Source organism: Eublepharis macularius, chromosome 3, assembly GCF_028583425.1.
Source record: "Eublepharis macularius isolate TG4126 chromosome 3, MPM_Emac_v1.0, whole genome shotgun sequence".
NCBI classification, from domain to species: Eukaryota; Metazoa; Chordata; class Lepidosauria; order Squamata; family Eublepharidae; genus Eublepharis; species Eublepharis macularius.
In genome coordinates, this window is record NC_072792.1 from 94,900,422 (window position 1) to 94,914,968 (window position 14,547).

At 40.8% G+C, this 14,547-nt stretch overlaps 1 protein-coding gene across 2 annotated transcripts in view; it reads right to left on the reverse strand.

The window, feature by feature from the left end:
• Nucleotides 1–14,547, reverse strand: part of DYRK1A (dual specificity tyrosine phosphorylation regulated kinase 1A) — a 291,221-nt gene that overhangs the window by 196,311 nt on the left and 80,363 nt on the right. The window lies entirely within an intron of this gene.

Genomic DNA, 14,547 nt, shown 5'->3' on the forward strand with positions numbered 1-14,547 from the left:
ACAAAGTATTTATTATTTAACCATCATCCCACCTGACACAGCTTTCTAATACAGACATCTCAATCACAGCACCTTTGTGTGTGTGTGGGGGGGGGGGGCTGCAGCAGGAGGAAGATGAGAATGTTGTGCTTCATCAGCAGAAATCCATCTCCTCTAAGAAACATTTGGTTAAATCCAAGCCACTGCCTTTCATCCAATTTACATACGAAAAAACCTTAAGCTGACTTCTTTAACTAGCTAAATTATCAAACTTTTGTAAGCATTTCAAAATGTAACCTATTACTCACTAATAAAAATAACTTAATTATTCTTGATGACATTTTCAAAAACTAGATTTTATTAAACGTTTTTATATTTTATTTTATAAAGCTCTTAAAAAGCCAGTTTGGTGTAGTGGTTAAGAGTGCAGGACTCTAATCTGGAGAGCCGGGTTTGATTCCCCACTCCTCCACTTGAAGCCAGCTGGGTGAGATTGGGCAAGTCACAGTTCCCTGGAGCGCTCTCAGCCCCACTCACCTCACAGGGTGTTTTTTGTGGGGATAATAATGGCATACGTTGTAAACCGCTCTGAGTGGCCATTAAGTTGTCCTGAAGGGCCGTATATAAATCAAATGTTGTTGTTGTTAAAATGGGCATTCATTTTTATTGCGAAAACTAACTTACTAACCGTAGCTATCACCTGCCTGGCTTCAGAACAAACATACTCAAATGATAAACTGTTGTTGTCTTGTTTCCCTATTACATTTGTAGCAGAGTGTATTTAAATAGTTCAGAATATTACATTTTAAGCAAACAGTTTATCATACAGTAAAACCATTTCTACAAAGTTGTTTTCACTTAAATCCCTGTATACTGTACAAATCCCCTGAAATCATGACTCAACAATTCCAGTACCCAGACAGTCACTGCAACCTGGAGCTTGCTCACAGTGCCTAAAGCTCTGGAGGCCGTCAGCCTGTATACTCTGTGGCAGTTTAAAAGAAGGAGGGGGGAAAGAGGGAGTTGGCATTTAAAAGGAATGTCCTGCAGAACTTCTAGCACAAAACTGATTTCTTGTTAGGATACGACCTCTGCTGCAAATAGAGCTCAATTGCTGCTAGCTTCCCATTGTCTCTGTTGGGAACTTCTGCTCTCTCCTGCTGCAGCTGGGGAAAAGCTGAAGGCAGGCAGATAACTGTGATTGGTGGGGTGGGCAAAGGTAAGATACTTTTCTCCAAAGGTGAAAAGGGGGATATAACAACCTGGCCTATAGAGGAAACAGAAAGTTTTTCATTCAAGCCAAATCTTCAGTGGTATTGGAGTCATTCAGAGGACAAACAGAGTGGATTGTGAGTAGTTTTATATTCATGCTTGGTGTAATAATTATGTACACAGAATTATGATACAGATTTACTGAATCACTGAAGAGGAAGTGTTTGAAATCTACTCCCAGCCCTCTGAGGTCTCCATGCTTGTGTTGAAAAGAGATTACTTTGGTATTTTTCTTCCTTTACTTCTAGTTACATAACAACCTAGTGGTAGCAGTTGGCCCTCCTTACAACTTTAGCTTTAGCGTTTTAAAAAAGAGCTTGAGTCTGCAATTGTTTGTGTTGCAAAACAAATCTTTTAGATGCCATAGGGTTCTTGTTTTAGTTGACACAGACTTAACATGGCTATCCCACTAAATCCCATTAGTTTAGGCCCAGTTTGTTTACATTCAGCTGAATCAGTGGTTTTTTTATTACATGGAACAGTCAGTGTGCATGATGTTCTACGGAGTTCAAGAAAGCAAGTCCCTGCCCCAGTCTAAAATGTGAGACAGGGAGGATGATAAAAATAGGGGGGAAAAGATGAAAGTAGGGGAAAACTGGAAAGAATGTGTTCATGAAAATATCATGTACATGGGTTGAGTTCCTGTATGGAAGGGGGAAACACAGTTGCACTTACCTGTAACTGAAGTTCAAGTGGTCACAAGTGCATTTTGACATGGGGACTGCATATGTGCACAGGCCTGCCATGGATGGAAACTTCTAGAGCTCCAGAGGGTGTGCAAAGGAGCTCCCTGACCACATTGCATGCTGGTTTTCCTTTTTTCCCCCAGCATGCTGAGGGGGAAGGAGAACACCTCTGGCAGAGAACTCAATTAAAACACATCTGAAAGAAACAGAGCTCACATCTGGGCAACAGGGAGGGTGGTGTGACTGCACGTGACCACCTGGTAAACAGCAGTTACAGCTAAGTGCCAACCATGTGTTCATCTTCATGGTCACAGTGTAGTCCCACATGGGTGACTAGCAAGTTAACTTACCCCTGAAGGGTAGTGGTTGTGTGATGCTCTCAAAAAAATAATGAATGTAACACTGCTTTTCCTACAGATGCACCTTTTGTTGAAATGACATCTAAGGCATAGTGCACGACAAAGGTTGTCAAAGACTACACCGCCACCTTGCAGATGTCTTCAATGCACAGCCCAGCATGGAAGGCCACAGAAGTTGCTTGAAGTCTTGTGGAGTGTGCATGGACACCGAGTGGGCAATTTGCTTTAGCAAGTTCATAACACAGCTTAATAGTTGATACAATCCATCAAGAAAGGAACTGCAGAGAGATACTATATCCCTTTTTAGATCCAGAATAACCAATAAACAAGTTGACATAGTTTCTGATCATCTTTGTTCTATTGAGATAGAAAAGCAATGCTCTTCTGACATTCAAAGAGTCTTTAGTATCTTTTGGAGGAAAAATGAGAAGGGAAATATCTTCTGCCAAATTAAACGTAGAAACCACCTTTGGTAAGGATAGAAAAGGGTGAAGATTTCTAGATTTTGAGAAAAGGTGAATCATGCCAAAGAGCCCACAGTTCGCTAACTGCAAGAGAACCAGTAACAAGCTCCATTTTGGGACTCACGTGGGAATGGATGACAATTTGTTCAGAAGCCACTTAAGAAACAACTTTGTTGGTGTAACGATTTTAAGTGTGTGTGTATATTTCTTGAAATGCTTGGCGTGTTACAGAAGAAGAATGGAGGGTGAGAGAGGTGAGTGAGTGAGGTGACTGGTTGATGACTGAGAGTATAGGCATTGTTGAGAAATGTGAGTAGAATAAAATCTGATTGGACAGTAGTAGTACCTAGGGGTGGAGGGAACTGCATTTTTTTTAGTTACTGAGCGGAAAGAAAAGTATTCATTCTGGGCAAAGCAGGCAATCTGTGTGGAAGCCTGAAAGGATTCTCATTCTAGTTCAGTTAGGCAATCTATGTGAAGCCTTAACTGTGTGCTTCTAAGAGAAAATATTCATTCTGTCCAAGTCAGGCAAACTGTGTGTATGCCTGAGAGAAAAACTCTGTATATTTGAGTGAGAGATTAATCTATCTAATTCAGGCAAGCTGCCTGAATGAATCTAAGTCTGTGTGGAGTTTATTCTCTTAAAGAAGACCTGTGTGGAAAATCACTTTGTGTAACTGAGTCTATAGGGGAAAAAATTTAAGAACAGACAACTATCTTTGAAACACCAAGCTTAAGAAATAGCATGAAGCCAATACAGTTCATGTACTAATAAAGGTTTATTGGGGGGGGGGGGTGTTCATGCCAGATTATATGTGATTTCTATATATCCCAGTCTTATCCTCAGGGCCACATAGCCCGTCAAAGGAGTTTACCGTTTGGACACATTCAGGGAAGAATTAAATTAATTAGTTTGGAACTGAATTCCTGGTGGCAGCATTACCTATCTAGAGGGTGAAATAACAAGAGGGTTTAAGGCACCAAATCAAACTACACGATAGAAAGGGAGATGTGACAACAGGCTTTCCTTCTATGCTTTTACGGTAAGCTGCAAGTGCCACTAAACACACTCTAACACAGGGTGTGTCAACTCTGTTTTAGAAAGAGAGAGCAGGTAATCCAAGATACTTCCTAGGGAACACCTCTTAGAATTGAGGGAATGGGAAGCACACCAAATGACAAACCTCTTCCATTTTGACCTACAGGCCTGCATAGCTGAAGGTCTCCTTGCGTGTGCTATGACTTCCTTAAATAGAGCTAAGGGAGTTTCAGTCACATTGTGAGATGCAAAGCCAGGATGTTTTGATGTATATGGGGATCCTGGGACAGGAGATCTGGAGAAGAGGGAAACTGGTGGATAACCTCAGGAGCATCAGAAAGCACGGCTGCCATGGAGAGAATGGTTCCACCATGATGGCTCTGACATGCTCTAACTCCATTTTTCTCAGAACCTTGGGTATAAGTGGAATAGGGAGAAAGGCATAGCAGAAATACTTTGCCAATGGGACTGAAAGGCATCCCACACACTTGCACATCCCGAAGCCTCCTTTGTGCAGAAAAACTGGCATTTTTGCATCAACAGCTGTTGCAAAAGGTCTATCTCTGGCATTCTCCATAATTGGAATACTGCCTGCAACTGACTGTCACTCAGCACCCACTTGTGAGGAAGCATTTGTGTGCGGCTGAGGGAGTTTACAATTTTGTTCAATGTTCCTGGTATACGGATCGCTCTGATGGCAACTTCTAGGTGTATGCACAAATTCCGTATCTCTTCAATCTCATTACACAGGGCAATCAACCCTGTGCCCTTGTTTGTTTATGTAAGACATTGCTATGGTGGTGTCTGTTTCTTTTAGAATGGACCTTCCCATGAGAATGATTGGAAATGCTTCTAGTGCCAATCTGACGGCTCTTAATTCTAACAGGTGGATACCGAAGTGAGATTCAGTTGTGGACCATATTCCACTGACTCTTGGCTTGCCACAATGTGCCCCCTATTCTTGGACTGAGGCATCTGTAGTAACCGTAATGTCTACATCTGGAACTCCAAAGGGTGCCCCAGCATGAGGTTCATATGCAACCCCCACTCAAGAGAGCATATGATTGATACTGGGACTGAGAATCTTTTTAACTGACTGCATTTTAGAGGGAAAATATTTGTATGAACCAGTTCTGCAATGGACACATGTTGAGTCTTACCAGTGGAATAACTAATGGGGTGAAAGCCATAAAGCCTAGTAGTCTCTGAATCAGGAGTGCCCTTTAAAACAGGTGATTTTGGAAAGTGTGTATGAAAGTTTGTATTGCTACTAGCCTGTCCATAGAAGGGAAGGCTTTTGTCTGGATGAATCTAGGACTGTCCCTATAAACAGAGGGCTTTGACAGGACTGTAGGCTGGACTTTTCCCGGCTGATATTTAACTGAATGTCCTGCAGAATCACAATGACAAGGCTCAGATGCAAAAGTAATGTGTCTTTTAACTCTATTACAACCAGCCAGTCATTCAGATATGAAAAATCTCACATCTGGACCTTTTCAAATAAGCATCTGCAACTGCCATCGCCTTCATGAAGACCTCAAAACAGTTGCCAATCCTAAAAGAAGGACCAAGTACTCGAGGTACAAGTCCCTACATTGGAACTGAAGCAAATTTCCTGTGAGCTATATGTATAGAAATATGGAAGTATGTGTCCAACAGTACTATGATAGGAAACCACATGCCTTGTTCTTAACAATGGAAGGGTATCCAAAATGGAAACCATGCAAAAAATTAACATGTAAAAATTTATTCTACTGCCTCAAATCCAAAATGGCGCCCCTTGTTCTTATCAATGAAAAAATAACAAGAGAAAAACCCTTGACATGTATGTTGACTTGACACATATTCTACTGCTGATTTCTGAATTAACATTTTAACTTCTTCCAACAACTCAAAAGGAATTGGTAGGTGGTCTAATGATAGAAAATTGAGGGCGCTTGTAAGAACTCTAAAGAATACCCCAATAACATTACAGACAAGGCTTATTTGTCATCAATAATGCTACCCCATGTGATGGGATTGTGCAGGGGCTTCATAGCAGAAGCCCCAGGAAGATCAGAAGGGGTTTCAAAAATTCTGTTGTTGGGATGCCAGATGAGCCTTAGGAGTTTTCTTCTCATTTGTTTCTGTAGCTCTAGGATCTCCAAAGGCCCTGATTATTAGCCCCTGCTGCAGCTGCTGCTGCTGCTATCTATAACCAACTTGTGAGAAGGAATGTCAAAACTCTGGCTTCTATATTAAGAAGAACAGGGCCTATAGTATGACTGAGGCCTGTAGTAGGGTTATGGGGCAGTAATACCTAGTGTGCTGATGGTAAACCTGCTTTTGCTGATTTTGACTAGGACATCATCCACCTTGGAACTGAAAAGTTCTTTGCCCTCTAACAACAAATTCTCCAATCTAGCCTGTGTCATTAGGGAGGGAAGTGGATCTGAGCTATGAATTCCTTAATAATGCTATGTCTGTTACCAAATTATAGGCAACATAGTCTGCAACACATTTTGAGGTGTTGCTTTGATGTTTGGTGAACACAGATGTCTCTAGATATAGTGCTTTAGCCCCCCACCTTTGTAAGTAATCTTAGATATCGCCCAATTTTCTCCCACAGAAAGAGTTGATATCTGACCATGATGATTGACAGCTTGATATCTTGAATGCCAGTGCTGACAAAGCAGGATGACTAAAAATCAATGATTTTAAAAAATAATTTTTTTAAAAAAATCAGATTCGATTCTAATTTAAATCAATTCATTTTAAATCAAATCCACCCTTTGACAAAGAATAGATCTTTCTCCCATAGGCATCAATCTTCCTTCATTCTCTATCCATAGAGCCTGTATATAGTTGACCCTGAAGTCTGCCTTGCATGGCTGTTATTACTATACAATTCAATATGGTAAAAATGAATAGAAATGTACCAGAGTCCTGCTTAGCGCTACGCATATTTTCCAATATTCTGCCATGGTTTTGTGGTCACATTCGGTAGACCATCCATTAGGGGATAAACGATTGGTCCCATGCTTGCAGAATTCATGACTCTGAACACAGGGTACTTTGATCTAGGTGGGACACAAGACATCTCAATTTCAAGGGATCTGGACATCCTTATTAACTGTTCTCCATATAGCTTGAGACTTTCACTTTGTGACTGCTTAGGGCAGGGGTCCTCAACCTGCGGCCCACGGGCCACACGTGGCATCCAAGCTCTTTCTGTGAGGCCCTCCAACCTGCTTGTTTGCTGCTATCACCCTCAAGGCATTTTCCCCTCAGACCCACACTATTCTTCCTGCTTCAAGAGGCACCACCTATTGCTGTTCTTCTTATCCCTTTCTTGCAAAAAAACACAATAGCAACATTGTTTCTTCTGGTTTCCATGGTTCCTTCTGCCAGCCCCCTCTAGGGCTTATCCTCCATACTAGCATTTTGGCTATTTTGGGTGCTTTGCTGGCTACCCATCTTGCTCAGCTTTTGCACTCCCCCTCTCCATGTCTTACCATGTTGAAGGCTATATATGTGTATAAAGCAGCTGTGTGAAAGGTTACAGGAGATGTCTTTTGCAAAATAAAGGCGGAAAAAGGACAGTAAAGGGTTGGTGTTTTTTTTGCAAAAAAAGCATAAAGTGTTTTCCATACTAGAGATTTCTAGAGGCTCCCCCCATCAAGGCTCTTCCAAGAGTTGGAATTTTCTTTACTCACTCAGCAGAACTTTTCCTTTCGCATCTGTAGCTTTATAATTCCAAGCAGGTCGTTACTCTTCCTCTTTGCAAGCCTCTCCCATGCTTGAGACTCCTATTGGAAGCTGTTTCTTTGGGGGGGGGATCGACTGCACTGTCCCTTTCTTTAATCCTTTCCGAAGGGCCGAGTCTTTATTTCCTTTCTATTATCACACATGGTTCTCTTCCCCCCCCATAAACTTACAGCTTGTTTCTCACTGACCCTTCTTGTTTATAAGACTATTGCTCTTTGTAATCTGTCTATCCCGGTGCTCACAGCTTGTTGCCTGTAAAATGGCATCCACAGCAATCTGTGCTGTGAGGCAAACTCATAGAATAAAGTTCCACTAAGATATAAAGTTCATCAAAGACATAAAGGAAGGGGAAGGGAACAGAGGACAGTACTTACGGCATGAAGCAACAGGAGACACTCGGCCGAGATCTAAAACCAAAGTGGCTGAGGATAAACTGAGTATACGAGGCAAATTGGAGAAGGAATTTAGGGAAAGTTCCCCCCCTTTTGGAGTTAAGCAAAGACAGAAACTGCCAACTGGATTAAAAAAGGAAGAAGTGGCTGGACATCCCTCTTACCTTTGAAAGAAAAAAGGGTGAAAGGGGGGTCTGGGAGATTTGGGTAATTAAATGTTTACCTGTGTTAAACTGTGTTAAATGAGAAGAATTTGGCTTATAATCTCTATATAGCAGGGGTGGCCACACTTGCTTAATGCAAGAGCCACACAGAATAAACCTGAGATGTTTGAGAGCCACAAGACATGATGCATTGAAGTGACTTCAGAGGAAGAGGCAGATTTGGGGGAGTGCCCTGAAATGACATCACAGGTAGGGGTGGGGTTTTGGCACAGTATGCTGGGAGTGACATCATCAGAAGGGGTGGAGATTGGGAAGGACTACCACCTAACCTTTGACCTGGAAGTGACGTCACAAAAAGTGATGTCATCCTTGCAAGGCACCACCTCTAAAGTATTCTGGCTAAAGACTCCAGGTATTTTTAGTTGGAATTGGCAACCCTAATGTTTTATTGAAAATAGGCAATACATGGAAAGAAAGAAGGAAAAAAGGAAAGGGAGGGAGAGAAAGACATGGAAAGATGGAAAGGAAGAAAAAGACAGACATGGAAAGAAGGAAGGAAAAGACAAAAAAGAAAGAAGATATGGAAAGAAGGAAGGATAAAAAAGGAAAGAAAGATAAGGAAAGAAGGCATGGAAAGAAGGAAGGAAAGGAAGGCATAGAAAGATATGGAAAGAAGTAAAGAGGAAGGAAGAAGGAAGAAGGGAAGGGAAAGAAGGAAAGAAATACACGAAAGGAAGGAAGACATGGAAAGATATGGAAAGATATTAAAAGAAGTAAAGAGAAAGGAAGGGAAAGATTTTGAAAGGTATGAAAAGATATGGAAAGAAGAGGAAGGAACGAAGACATGGAAGGAAGGAAAGGAAGGAAGGAAAGGAAGGAAGATATGGAAAGGGAAGGAAGGAAGATATGGAAAGGTATGGAAATATATGGAAGGAAGGAAGGAAAGAAAGAAAGAAGATAAAGGAAGAAAGAGGAAGGAAAGAAAAAGAAAGATGGAAAGAAGAAAGAAATGGAAGGAAGGAAGGAAGGAAGGAGGGAGGGAAGAAAGAAAAATCAAGGATCACAAAAGCAGAGACACACAATCTTAAGGCAAGCACATGTCCTCTGAAGCAAACACATTCCCTGCTTCTCCATCTCAGCTGTCCTGCACACACTTATGGGTGCGCCAGTCCTTCGTGCAACTAACGAGGCTTCCACCCATGCAAAAGCCCCCTGGCGCAGGCTGTGCTTTATGCCATGAGCGGCTCTCGGCAGCTGTGCACTTGCCTTCTCGGGAGTAAGCCGGAAAGCAGGAAGTCCTGGACCACCTCTGACTTGGCGCTTCCTCGTCGCGTCTTCACTCCTCTCTTTCCCCTCCCCCCCAACTGCCCTTCCCGGGCGCTCGCTACGAGTGCAGGGCCGGCAAAACTCGGTGCCTGCAGAGGAGTGCCCGGCAAGGCAAGGAGGGGTGGGCTGTCCCCAGCCCTGGCCCGCCCCTTCATTGCTCCAGCGTTGGGAAAGGGGAAGCACGCTGGGTGCATAGATCGGGTGAGCAACTGGTCGGCTCTGCCCCTTAAAGGAGCCTGGGGGAGGAGTGAACTTGCAAGCCTCCGGGAGCCGCCAAATAAGACTTGAAGAGCCGCATGCGGTTCACGAGCCGCCATTTGGCCACCTCTGCTATATAGTATAAGCGTTCAGTCTAAAACCTGTATTTGTTTCCATGAGTTTCCTCCAAATTGTGTGATACTGTGGTGTTATTAATATTAATATGATATAATTATTGCTTAGGTGTGATAGATGGCTTGACAAGGTAATACAACAAGAACATATAAAGTAAGGAGGGTACATTAGCTGTACAGACAAAACTTAAACTGTTAACAACAATAACATATACCGCTAGAAGCTTCAAAATGAGTAAAATTACAAAACCAAAACCTTTTCCAGGGCAAGCAAAATCTATAGGGACAACGCTGATACAAGAAGCCTTAAAAGTTCAACAAAACTTACAACAGATGTTTGCAGTAAATATAGCACAGATGCAGAATAGTGTTGCACAAGTAACGGAACAAATTAAAGAGCTAAACAGAAAAGTGGATGAATCCCAGGAACAATTGAAAGAAAACAAACAAGATAAGCCCAATTTGGCATCTTTAATCCCCGAAGTAGATGAAAGAATGGATACAATAAATCAAAAGGTGGAAAAGGTAGACACAGAGAACTTTAGAAGAAGTTATAATGAAACAAAATATAACTGGAAATAAAGAGGAAGTACTGAGGGACATATTGTTTGAGGTGACTGCACCAATATTGAAAAGGGGAAATGGAGAACATCCAAAAGAAACAAATATTCCCTATAGAGTGAACTCAAACTCTAAAAGGAAGATTAAACTGCCAAGAGGGGTATATGTGAGATTTACAAAGAGAAGGATAAGAGAAATAACATCAAGGGAAATGAGAGATAAAATTGCAAATACAAAAGGGAATGAGATGAAGATATTCAAGGGGACACCCTGGAGTACAAGACAGAAAAGAAGAGAATATTACTTCCTCGCTTCATTATTGAATGATGATGCAATTACTTTGAAAAAAATAGACAGAATTGGAAATGAAGGTGGACCCCACACCACCCAACAGATGGATTGAATGGAAAGATAATATAAGAATTTAAATATATTTAAGTAAGATAAGAACCAAAATAACAAGAAAATGAAAGTATTAGAACTAAATAAAGTAGGCTTATAGTAACAATAGGTTGATGGTAATGAAAGGTGATTGGATGGTAGAGATAGACTGAAATATGGACTGAAATACATAAATATGTATTAATTATGTAAGATCTCATTGATCAGATGCTAGATTAAGCAGGAATTAAAATTAATAAATATGTATTAACTATGTAAGATTTGATCAACCAGGTACTAGATTAAGCTGGAATTAAAATTAATAAAATATATTGACAGAACTGGATACACTAACAGAATAAATAAAAGGAAAAAATAAAATAGACATAACTGGAAATGAAGATGGACTCCACTCTATAGATGGATGGAACGAAAATACAAAATAAGAACTTAAATATGATTTAGCAGGACACAAACTGATAGAATGAGAAAGGGAAATGAGTATTAGAACTAAACAAGTAGATCTACAGTAATAATAGGATAGCAGTGAAAGGAATATATAACTACGATTGTATAAAAGAGATGGACGGAAATGTATGGCATTTACATGTATTAAGTATGTAAAGCTTGAGTAATCTGTTATTAGTTTAAGTTGTAATGAAAACTAATAAAAATATATTTGGGGGGGGGAAGGCTCTTCCAAGAGGCTTCCAAGGTTACTGGTGAGATTGCTGTTGCAGGCAAAAGCATTCTTCCTTCTTCAGCAAGAGTTGGTTGCTTTGAATTTTTGCCTTGCTTGCTTCTGCCTCTCCTCACCCACCCACTCCAGCTAGGGGTCTTCTCATGCATCTGTGATTGCAGGAGCTGGTGAGTGGCCCCTTGGGTTGAGCAGGAAGGAGTACTCCCTTAGCAGGGAAGCTTATGGAATCCCCCTTCCCACATCTTCCTCCAGCCAAGTTCCCCTCCACCTGGCTGCCATTTTGCTTCTCATGATTGAGGCTTGGCTGGCAGGCAATGATGTATATGTGCACCCTGCATATCATTTGAAGCCAACTTAATGGCATATCTTCTGCTCCAGGTGGGAGGCTGCCCTTTCATTCACTCTCTCTATCTGCCCTTTTTTGGAGGACCCTCAAAGTATTAGCATGTGTAGATTTAAACTCAAGGCCATGTTTATTAAGAAATAACTCTTATAGTATTCAATGGATTGCAAATCTGCCATCTGGTAGGTCAGATTCATAATCCATTTTAAAAAAATTCTTCCTGGCCTATGCATATGGCCCAATGCTCCTGAGAACTGTAGAAGCAGGGGTCTCTTCTTTATCATGGTCAAAATGAAAACCCCCAGCTAATAGCAGCTAGAATGGGGTGAGTTTGGGAAAGGGAAGAGTTAGACCCCTAAAACTATACTTTTCATATTTTTATTTATTCAAGGATAATATTGAAACTCTGCAACTGCTACTCTGCTAAAAATTCTGTAAGATGTCTGCAAAAGAAAGTGGTTTTAAAGAAATGAAAGATTGCAGATGAGCACCATGTCTTTAATGACAAATGGACTATTGAGTATGTCTTTGTTTTAAACAAAGATAAAACAGTTTGCCTGATATGTCTTGAAACTGTCTCAGTATTAGAGGGGTACAAAATTAGAAGACACTTTGATCCTGTCACAAGAGCTACTCAATATATTTAGGAGAGTGTGAGTGAACTAGATAAATTCTCTTTTTTAAAAAATCAACGTTTTGCTGCAAAATAGTTTTAGAAAGCACACTGAGGAGAACCTATCTACCATGAGGGCCAGCTATCTTGTTGCTAAATGTCTTGCTGAGAATGGTAGGCCATTCACTGGTGGTGAATTTGTTAAAAAGTGCATGGTTAAAGCAATGGAGGAAATGTGCCCTGATAAGGTGTCTTGTATTAGTTGTGTCAGTTTATCAGCATCTACAATCACTAGGCGTGTTGAACAACTAAGAGAAGAGCTGCATATGTCACTGACTACCAAGGCAAAAAGTTTTGATTTTTTCCCTTGGTATTAGATGAGAGCAATGACATTGCTCAACCACTACTATTTATCAGGGGGATAGATTCCAGCTTCAGAATTACTGCAGAGTTTGAAAGGCACTAAAACTGCAGAAAACATATTCTTGAAGGTGTGTGAATCAGTAGAACATCTTGGTCTGAGTTGGGATAAATTAAAAAGCATCACTACTGATGGCGCAAGAAATATGGTGGGAAGTAAAACCGGTATAGATGCAAGAATCAATGAAGAAATACTGAAGTTAAACACTACACTTCTCATGCAATTGCTCTGCATGATCCATCAGCAAGCCTGGTGTAGTAAGATTCTTCAGAGGGAAAGCATGATGTGTATTGTTATCCAGGATTAATTACATGAGGCATCATGGCCTTACTCATCGTAGGTTTCAAAATTTTCTTTCAGAGATAGATGCAGAATATGGAGACATATTGTATTATGCAGAAGTCAGGTGACTTAGTAGAGGCAAAGTCCTCAAATGTTTTTTCAGTCTTCGCCATTAAGTTGATGTCTTTCTCAAGAAGAAAGGAGAAGTTCAACAAGGAGAAAGGAGAAGTTCAACAAGTACTTTCTGACCCTGGATGTATTTTTCATTTGGCTTTCTTATCTGAGATCACAGAGCATCTGAACACACTGAATCTAAGGTTAGAGGGGAAAGGAAAGTGTGTGTGATATGTATCCCTGAACTGAAAGCTTTTGAAGCAAAACTGAGCATTTTTGTGAAGCAAGTTAGTGAAAGTAACTTTTTAAACTTCTAATGCTGCAATGAACTAAAATATGAGAAAGATGTGAATTTACAATTCCATGTTGAAGGACATGTCAAAGCACTTAACCTATTGTAGAAGGAATTCCAATTTACTGATTGCCACAAGCACAGAAAGGAAATAAGAATGTTTCAAAATCCATTTGAAGTGGCACCAGAAGATGCAAGTAACTTTTTTCCGATGGAACTACTTGATTTGTCAGCCGGTGATCATCTCAGAGACAATAACAAAGAAAATAGTCTGTTCAATTTCTATTGTGGCCTACCAGATAGATTTCTCAACTTAAAGATATTTGCTGCAGGCATATTTACAGTCTTTGGTACCATATACATCTGTGAACAAACTTTTTCCAAGATGAAAATTGAGAAATCCAAGTGTAGCTCAAGACTTACAGATGAATACTTACATGACATTTTAAGGGTGTCTGTCATGACTTGAGACATTAATGCCTTGGCTAACAGAAAATAGCCACAAAAATTACACTGACTACTAGATAACCATGTGTAGCTAGATAAAAGGATTTGACAGTAAAATACAGTTCCAAAATAAATTACATTCAAGTTAGCATTTCTTCATTGACCTCTGAATGTTTACTGTTGATCTAAATAGGTAGGATAATGATTCTGTTACATTTTGACTTAAGCTGTGGCCCTCTTTAGGCATTAAGCACTCTAATGTGGCCCCCGTGTGCTAAAAGATTGGGGATCCATGGCTTAGGGGGATCATCAAATGGGTTGTTTGGCAACAATTCCAATGCCACATCCAAGTCCAAATGGTCCGATGGAACCAGGGGACCTGAATGGTCTCCTGCTGTCAAAGCCGATGGTCCTGGAACCAATACCTCTTTCACTGATTCCTAAGGCCAAGAAGAGGCACAAGGGTCACCACGTAGAAACGTCCACATCACCCTGAAAGAAGGTCCCCAGATATATTGGAATCCCTACGGTCTTTCCATTCAAGATGCAAAGAGAAGACAAGGCCAATCATAGATCAATGACAAGAGAGCCATAACGGAAAACCGATGTACAGCCATACCCCAGGGATTTGTT